The 9,816-nt window shown below is 37.2% G+C and overlaps 1 protein-coding gene across 2 annotated transcripts in view; it reads left to right on the top strand.

The window, feature by feature from the left end:
• Nucleotides 1-7: 7 nt before the first annotated feature.
• The window catches only part of ndrg3a (ndrg family member 3a), a 42,339-nt gene continuing 32,530 nt past the window's right edge, over nt 8-9,816 (top strand). Inside the window, exon 1 of one of the 2 annotated variants that reach the window (XM_056251511.1) lies at nt 8-125. The gene's annotated coding sequence lies outside the window, so the exon portion shown is untranslated. The remainder of the gene's footprint in view (nt 126-9,816) is intronic. The other variant, XM_056251512.1, reaches the window with a different exon arrangement.

Below are 9,816 nucleotides of genomic sequence, written 5' to 3'. Positions count from 1 at the left end.
GCAGAGACTGCGAGCAGAGAAACGTGCGGACGACGAGCCCTTCTACCAGCCTCCGTACACTTCTACATCTTTGTGGGGGATTTTTACCATAGTCAGATCGAAGTATTGTTCCTCAAGACTGTTTGGTGAGTTAAATGCCTAATTTTAGAACTGAACTAGTACGATTTGTTCTTGGAATATAAACAAAACTGACGGGAATTGTGACATAATTTAGAGTGATAGTGTTGGTCATCTTCTCTTCAGCGACCAATGTAATTCCATTTAAAATGGCTCCATGTTTTTAAACTGCTGGGGGAGCCACAGTAACGTCGATTTCCACCACAGCCGCTGAATAAGACAGAAGAGAAAAATCACGCACATTTTGATTTATTATAGATCGATTTTTTTCACACATCCGACACCAAGGATGTTGCCAAAAATAGAAACTTCTTACCTCATTAGATGTAATGGGTTGTAATTCGGTGCATTTTATCCTATTCATCGCTGCAGATGTTTCATAGTTTTCATAGATGGTTCTCGTATAAAACAAGAGGGCCAGCTGCAATCTACATTCTATTGAATATGATTTTTCTTTGTGTACATGTGTATAACATAATATAGAACAGTTTAAAATATGTGTTTTTGTTGTCTTCGTATTAATGTGTCTGATTTTGTCTATTGCTAAATTATTTACGTCGGTCTAACTTTGATTTGTGATTGCATCGTCTTCCTATTTTACCCTCTAAATGTAAAATTCCTAAAAAAAAAAAAAGATTTTTCGAGGGACGCCAAAGTATCAAAGACGTAGGCTACGGGTGGATTATTTCGATTATTTGGGCTAATTTCGATTATATACGAGACAACTTCCGGCATGTCACAAATGACATTGTCCTCGGTCACCTGCTCATGGGAAGGTCGCAGTGCTGATGATGTGAACTCCATGTGCTCGCAGGTGTGCTTTTTAGCACACTCAGACAATGTGCAGTGCACTAGACACTATTGACACAACAAACAAACAACACTAACCTGTTGTTATCATCAATACAGGTCTCCTAAGAAATCCCTTAGTCTTTTTGCTTTAATCTGTTTGCCGTATCTACATTGAAACGTTGATTGTTGTTTTAGTACACAGTATTTGTGTTAATCAATTGTATTCAAGACAAAGCTTTAACCGATCTTTATGCTGTGTGAATTTCCATAGAAATCCAATGAAACTTTCTACTCAAACAGGCATTTCACATGGGAAATTTCACATTTTGACAGGTATAATTAATAATGGTAGGTAAGCTTCCTCATTGCCTCGTGAAAAGTTTGTGACTGAGGTAACCCCTTTTTAGTTTGTTTACACCCCAAAATAACAGATGATCTTGCATGAATGGGAATAAGAAAAATATGATCTGTTTTTATTCTGATTTCTGGCTTTGCAGTGAATGCTTAAACTCGTTTAACTGTCAGTACACTGTAAGTTCTCTGTTTTAATTTTCCTTATTTTTTCAAATGTTTTTAAAAGATCCCTTTTCCTATTACTAAACATTACTTTAGCATTTAAACATCCCTATATGGAGAAGTATATTTGGAGAGAGCGAAAGAGAGAGAGAGATTTGGTCTGTTCCTGCAGGTTGGCGTGTAGAGATAGATAGATGTCAGGGAATCCTGGGACTCTCGGGAGCTGCGAGCTTTAATTAAGCTATGCTCAGTTCAATTGGGTGTGCTTACAATCTCAATAACTCTTCTTATCAGGATTGTGGACCAGCACGAGGGCCAAAGAGTATAGCCCATAGTGCTAGAGATAAAGACGACACTTCATCCTAAACTGGCCATTCTGAATGTGTCAGATCTTATTTTAATGTAAAACATCATATTGTGGTGTGTGTGTTAGTAACAGATGAGGCATGTATCGGTGTTTACAGTAGAGTGAGTGCAAACAAAGCACACACAGTATAAGGATAGTTCACCCAAAGATGAAAATTCTGTCATTATTTATTTAGTCAACCACATGTCGATCCAAAGCCATAGGGTTTTATTTTGAATCTTTTTCAGCACTTTGCCGTACAAGGCTCATACTGCTGTTGCTTTAAATAAACTAAGCAGTACATTTCCACTCACACTCATAGCATCTTCTGTAAAGCATCTGCTGCAGGTGGAGCAATATCACAGTTGTCAGGCCGTTGAGTGTGGGATGTTGTGGACAGATTCCAAACTGGTCCTCCAGACCGTCCCTCACTGCAGGGATGTGCAGGACCAAAGGGACACTCTGTAATACTTAATCCGTTTTGAATTCAGATTATGCTTCACCAGACATAAATTGACATATAAAACTGGCTTTAATGCACATATTTCTCTTCATAATATGAGTTTATCCATTCAAAAGTCTGAGGTCAGTAAGATTTTTTTAAGGAAATTAATACTTTTATTAATGTATTAAATGCATCAAAAAAAGAATGTAAAGACATGTATAATGTTACAAAAGTTTCTTTAAAAAAAAGAACCCCCCCCCCCCCCCCCCCCCAAATAAATGTATCATGTTTATAATAATAAATGTCTCTTAAGCACCAAATCAGCATTTTAGAATGATTTCTGAAGGATCATGTGACACTGAAGACTATAATGATGCTGAAAATTCAGCTTTGCACCACAGGAATAAATTACATTTCAAAATGTAACAAAATAGAAAACTGTTATTTTAAATTGTAATAATATTTCACAATAATACAGTTTTTACTGTATTTTTGGTCAAATAAATCCAGTCTGAGTATATCAAATTTTCTTTCAAAAAGATTATTTTACTACCCCCAACTACTGAACACAACAGTAATGCACATAGTGTTCCAGGGTCTTTCAAACAAAAACATAGTAAAACTTTAGTTCTGTTTTGCCTTAAAATTATACTATTAATTGTTTCAATTGGTTTTAAAAGAACTGGTTGTATTTTGTAAGATGATAATGATTTAATATAACCTTACAGACCAGTGTTTACTGAAAAACAAATTGGTTGTTTGCATGGTGTAATTGCTGCATAGCGAATATGATGCTCTGGAGCGTTTGTTCCCGTGAGTGTGCTTCCTTAAGTGCAGTCTAGTGGAGAGAGAGGAGGATCGCAAAACAACATCAAACGTCTCATTTGTTTAGTGATTCAGTAGTGGAATTTTAAGGGCTTTCAGTAGATCTATTGCATTGCTCTCTCCCCGTTTTAACCTTTATTATTGTCAGAAACGCTGTGAAACTGGTTTCGGCATATGGCAGCCGTTGTTAGCATGACTGTCTGAAGATTTGTGAGAGTTCCCTGTGACCTTAATTTTTTCGATTCTGCTGTTGCTGCGTGAAGCACTTGCTTTTTTCTCATTTTCAGATGTTGCACCTTGTTAATCAGCTCAAACCCATCTAATATCTGACCTACAAAAGGCGAATCATCCCTGTGCTGGATCCCTGAGCTCTTTTAATCAATTTCAACAGTTCGATCTTCGTCTTATTAACATTAAAGGTAATTCGTTCTGGCCTGTCGCACGTATCTGTTGGGTTTCATGTGGTTGTCCTGGACTGTGGCCAGCCCACTAAACTTGTGTCTTTGGTTTTGTGCCATGTTTCTCTGTCTCCCATCGTTCCCTCCTCCCATTTTCACCTTGACAGCTGTGCTTCTGCCTGATGGCTCAATATCAGGCTGGCCTGCTGAGATGTCTCAGTCTATTCCATCAAAATGGTCATCAGATTTCACACTGACTATTTGCTCAGTGTATCTTCATGCAGCTCTTGAATTTTAATCTTGAGCAGTAGTTTGCACTGGATCCCTAAGGACTCAGTGCCCTTAAAAGCAAAACATATAACAATCCTTTTGTAAGAACAACTGTGCTTGTTCTGCTTTTGCAACGTTTTGTTTGCATGAGCCTCAATGAAACTCTTCAGTGTCTCTTTAGCTTTTACCCTGAAATGTCTAGTGTGTTATTAATAATAAACAGTGTAAAATAAACTACCATTCAAAAGTTTAGATGTTGTTCAGATGAAATCTGACTGGGTTCTCCGAGCACTTCCCCTGGCCCTGCTGAAGACACACAGTGGGATTTCCCTTTAGTCTGTGCTAATGCAGGTTCTCTTCAATACATTTAGCCAAGGCTCCTCCACATGGCAAATGTCTAGATTTTATTTATGTTGTAGAAAGTCATTTACCCACCTGACATCTTGCATGGACAGGTTAGAAATGTATTTTCTGTCATTTATCAAACCAGATGAATTAAAGCAAAGCATGGGCCGTATGCATTAGTGCAACTCTAGGGGATCTGGCACCCTTATGAGCGATTACCATGTTGATTATTGATGACCTCTTTTATGAGATAAAAAGTAAATGCAATATATAGAATGTCAATTATATATTGTGCACACTATGTGAATTTTTCTTGACCATCTGCTTTAGAAGGCTTTAGTCACACTGTAATTTAACCTACTTTAAATCCTCATGCTTTCGGTAGAAAAACTGAGGCCAAAGCAGATCCTCTGCAGGGACAGATGCATTCTGTGATGGGATTGTTTTGATGTCACATATGTCCCCTAATAAACATTCAGCCTTTTACTAGGGTAGGCCTTGTGCTGTCTGCACAAAACATCATGGAAGTATGTGTCTGGAAAGAGTGTTTGTGGCAAGAACCTTGCAAAAATGTAGATTGTACATAGTATGTTCAATGTATCTGTACCATATGGATTTTTAGTAATTTTTGTAATTTGTAGTGTCTATCATTCTAAAAATTGTTCTAAATAGAAAGAATAGTCAGGTCCACACCACAACTATAACGATAATGGCACAGAGAAACGATATTGTTGGAATCACTTTCAGAACAGTTTTTTTCCTGCTGATAAACGATAAAAACCTTGACAGCCAATCAGAATCCATCCTGCTTTAAAGAGCTCTAGAATTAGATGACAAAACTGCAGCGTGCTTATAATAAAGAACTATATTGTGCATTGGTGTGGACACTAATATTGTTATTATCGTTATAGTTGGTGTGAACCAAGGCCGTCAATTGGGTATGGCAGGGTGTCGTGGCTGCAATACCATGGCAAAGTATAGGATAAACCGAGTTCTATTACTATGTACACATATAATTTGTAATTGTTTAATAAAAGAGAAAAGCAAGTAAATTAAAGTGATCTGGTTGTTATATTCGTGTCATGTTCAACAGCGGTGCAAATGTGGTATTACAACGTGATTTTGCAGCATTGAGTGAATTGTAGCATTGTAGCCAATCAAACGCTGCAATAGTTTTTCTTTAGCTCAAGTGTACAAAGTTCTGCACATGCACAAATCCTCTCATTATAACAAAGCGGAGACACAATGTAAATATAAGATTCATTCATCATCACTCAATGTGTTTGCACCAAACTGACAGCTTCAGTGATTATAAAGGAAGAGATCTTTATTCACAATTTGAAGAAAAGTTTTTGTTTTTCATGAGACTTTGTGACTTTTCCAACATACTTTAGTACAAAAAGTGACAAAAAATAAATTCAAAACCAAAACGTGTGAGAAAAAAAACTAAATTATGGAGTGGAAATGGCTAATTAGCCAATAAGTGCTCCTCTGTCGCCATCTACTAGTTATAATGTATTTTAATGTCTTTTTTAAATAAAAGGTTTTTTTTTACCAAGTGTTAGTTTTCCTGAATCTAATGTACAAATGAGGACAATTTTTAAAGGATGAACAAAAAATGTTTTTTAGTCATCACATTAAAACTAACATTTAAATGAGAAGACTTTTGAGCTTTGAAGTGCTGGACAAAGTTGTGTGAAATTCTTTAAAGTCCTTGAAAAGTACTTCTTTCTCATAGCAGTGGTCTACAACTATCTAATTTGCTGGGTTATGATCAATATCCGATTCATCTTTGGACGCACCACACACACTTGTCGTATTTTAAGGTTGGTGAGTTTTTGTCTCAGCTATCGGTTTGCATGACTTTTAAGTTTTTATGCATTTCAATTTGTCTAAGGGCTTCAAGATGTGTAGATGTGCTTGTTGTGATATGTGAGAATGGCTGCATCAGCGCGGCATGTTTGGGGTCCGTAATGAAAGACAATGTGTGCAACTGTCACGTCGAGGGAGTAAGATTTGATGACGTTATCAGAGTCTGCCACACCTTTGCTTTTGGTGAATTGACGCCACTGGTGTGAATGCACCTTTAAATCTTTTTTAGTGTTTTGTTTATTTAGAGAAAATAGTCTAATATCTGTCATTTATCGGTTTTCACCATAATCTGAAAATAATTATCAGTATTGGCCTGCACTTTAAAATTTATATTTTATTATATTGATTATACATCATCAATAGTGGTTCACTTCTGGGAGTTAGGATGGACTGTCAAACTCTTTTTAGTTGTGAAATGTACTGAAGTTCCCAAAAACAGAACCCCATATACCATTTTTATTAACACCAATCAAGTGATCCGAGCTCTAATGTCAAACAGGCTCGGGTCCGCACCAAAAGCATACTGTGAAATTCCCCTTAATTTAAGTGTGTGTGTGTGTGTGTGGGAGGCATAAGATGTTTTTTTCTGATGATGCCAACAAATAAGCTTTAAATCAATACAGTGACAGTGAGTGGCTTTCTGTTCTAATAAGGCTAAACATTGTGACCCTTCAGGAATAATAAACAGATTGTATGTGATTGTATATGTGTGCATAAGAGAGATTTCTGAGAACACTTGAAGGCAGACAAGTATCCTCATATACCCTTGTGTGTATGCAAGTCCTTGTTTTTTCAGAAATGACAGCAAGGAAGTGGCTTAATGTATAAGGAAAAAGCCGAAGTATGATGGATGCGATACTGTGAGTCTGTGACAGTTTGCGTCAGCATGCAGGGTGTCCCTCATCCCTCAGTGTATGAAAAGAGAAAGAGATGGAACTCCTTTTTTGGCAGAGTTTAGTGCATCGGCCGCTCTCTGCCACCACAAGAGCTTTATAACAGAGTGTGCGCGTCACCCTATCACGCACGAACTGCTTAGACCAGGGGTTTCCCTTAATTCAGTTAGTGATAGAGGGAGCCACAGAGATGGAGGTGAGAGGGAACATTACAGGCTGTCTTCAGAATAGCAAATATAAAACCTTCTACTTGTGACTTTTCTGAAGCATTCTATGCATCATGTTTTCTTTTAACATAATACATAAAATCAATTGGTTTAAAAAAAAATATTTCAATCTTTATGCATTTTATGTATGCTACTAATATATTTTTTGTATTATTATTTTCTTTCTTAATTTTTGATAAATTAATAATAAATGAATAATGAAATAAAAGATTAAATGGAAATGATAAATATACTAAATCCATATTGAACCCATAATACACGTGTACTTCATTAAAAAACATGACATTACCTCAACAACACAGCATCATGCTTTGAAACATTTGTCATTGCATGTTGTGAAGTATTTCACAATATTTCAGATCTAGTAGGCATTATAGAGTATGCACTGCACAATATGCTGTACCTAGTGCACTTCCATTCTGACCCTAGTCATAGGTCATGTCTCTCAGCTTCCCTGCAAACCACTTCCCACTCTCCCAGTAAATGGCTAGGGATTCAAAGGAAGTGATTGGACTGGTTGAAATTTAACACATGAGAATGCATGTAAGTGGTCTTTGGTGGATTCCTGAGAACAGGAACAATGACCTTCTTCCACGTAAAAAGAGGTTGAATTGTGACAGAAATTAATGGAGCATGTGCTGCTGATGTTACTTCATGATTTGAGTTCTGTTACAAACAGCAAGTGGTTAATAATCAACTATAAATATAGCTGAAAATCAGCAATGAGGACTGGGCATGTGAAGGTATCAAATTTTCATGTTGCGATGATCGTTGAAGCTTTCATCACGGTACGGTATTATCGCGATATTGAAATAAGTTATTCTTTATTCTATCCCGCTATTCTCTTTAACTAAATTTGTGGAGACAATTTACAATTGCTGGAACAGGCCAGATCAAATCACCATCTGTGCAAGGTAAAAGTGTGTGTGTGTGTGTGTACAGGTTTGGCCAAATATCCTCACTTAAATAGTGAAATATTATGACAACAACCGAGTAGTGAGGACATTTTACTGGTCCTCACTTGTTAAAAGGGCTTATAAATCGGCCAAAACTTGTTTTTATTTAAATCTAGTGTTTTGGACATTTTGTGAGGATTGTGTTTAGGTTAGGGGTTGCCGGGATAGTCGATAGAGAATATCATTAACCTAATATAAAATCAATGAAAGTTTATGCAATATCCTCGCTAATATAGTGAAACAAACGTGTGTGTGTGTGTGTGTGTGTGTGGGCTACAGGGCCTCTTTACCCATATGTGACTGATTAACAGGGTGTTTGGAGGGGCTGTATTTTTTTGGAGTTGATATTTGTAGACAGTTATCTGTGAAATAGATTCAGCAATGCCCTATAGTAACGTTGTCATCTGACTGCTAGCTCTGATAATTTTTTTCTGGTGTTTTCTTTTCGCAGCTGTGTACATACCGGTACACATTTTAGCTGAAAATCTCTGAAATAGGAGGCTGGAACCCTGGGAAGTGTTTTTACATGAGTCACATTTCTTCGGACAGCACAGTCCACAGGCACAGTTATGCAACACACATGGGAAGATGCTGGTGAATCAGGGTTTGTTTTGCTGTAGGGTTTACCTAAAGTAGATTTTTCATCTATACTCAGAAAAAGCCCTGATTTGATGTGAGAAATATAATATACAGAACTATGGTTGTCTGTGAGTCTCAGCTTATGCCTCGGTCTGCTGTTCTGAGTCTTCATTACTCCTTCCCATCCCTTTGGGAGCCCACTCTGAAAATAAACATCAGCCCTTTTGTCTCTATGGCAACAGTTTTACACTTCACTGAATGCACAACTAGAGTGGGCGGAAACTGAAAATGACATCGAGTTTTGGTGAGGAAGTTAACCCTCTGGGGACCAGAAACGCGCCCGCGCGTTTTGCCGTTTTTTTTTCACATAGCAGAAAAATAGACTTAAAATACTCTGTTGATTTTGATCGTACATATAAGTGTTATACATCAATCGATCCTGTTAATTGTCTATTATTTTTCTGTATACTCACAATAAAAACAAAGTTTTGTGCTTTTTGTCAAATAAAGAAAAATAAACATGATGCGAGTTTTGCCTTCTCTCTGTCAGTGCAGTCCATTCTGAAACACGTCCGAAAAATTAACTCTAACTCTGCAAATACTTGTCATACAGGCACGAGAGGTTTTTCTTTATGAAGCTTGAATTCTCTTCTTTTTAATGATGTAATTTATATAAAAAACAAATATTCTCAGTTTATGTAATCTGTATGAAAAGAGAGTGCTGTCAGATTTTTTTTCCCCAGCTCATTACACTTCATTACGCGTTAATCTGACACGCCCACGGAGGACGCGCGCTATTCAAACGCAAATGTCGAGGCAAGCCATGACAATGCCCACATCAGCCGTTCCACCGCGGCGGTAAAATGTGGGGTGTATTTGCTGCCTTTTACCGCCAAGAGGCGCTACAATCATAGACTCTGAAAAGTGTTTGTTTATTCTCTCTAATGCGTAATCTGCTGCCGCACCGCACTGATTCAGAGCGTTTGAAAGCTGGTAGCAGATGAATTCAACAAGTGAAACGTAGTTAAAATAATTCATAATCACAATACTGAAATTAGGCTACTGAAATGAAATTGAATAAATAATGAAAAAGTAAAACATTGCAATAAAAACAGTCACAGACGTATAGACGATAGCTCAGTGGTTAACGCAACAACACGAGCTTCGAGGAGCTTCAATCGACTCGGATCGAATCTCAATGTAGCATACATGTTGTTAACCGATGTTGCCCTACA

Source organism: Rhinichthys klamathensis, unplaced genomic scaffold, assembly GCF_029890125.1.
Source record: "Rhinichthys klamathensis goyatoka isolate OS25496 unplaced genomic scaffold, OSU_Roscu_1.1 h1tg000082l_1, whole genome shotgun sequence".
NCBI lineage: Eukaryota > Metazoa > Chordata > Actinopteri > Cypriniformes > Leuciscidae > Rhinichthys > Rhinichthys klamathensis.
The sequence above is the reverse complement of the archived record's forward strand: the minus strand, read 5'-3'. Positions and strand labels throughout refer to the sequence as shown.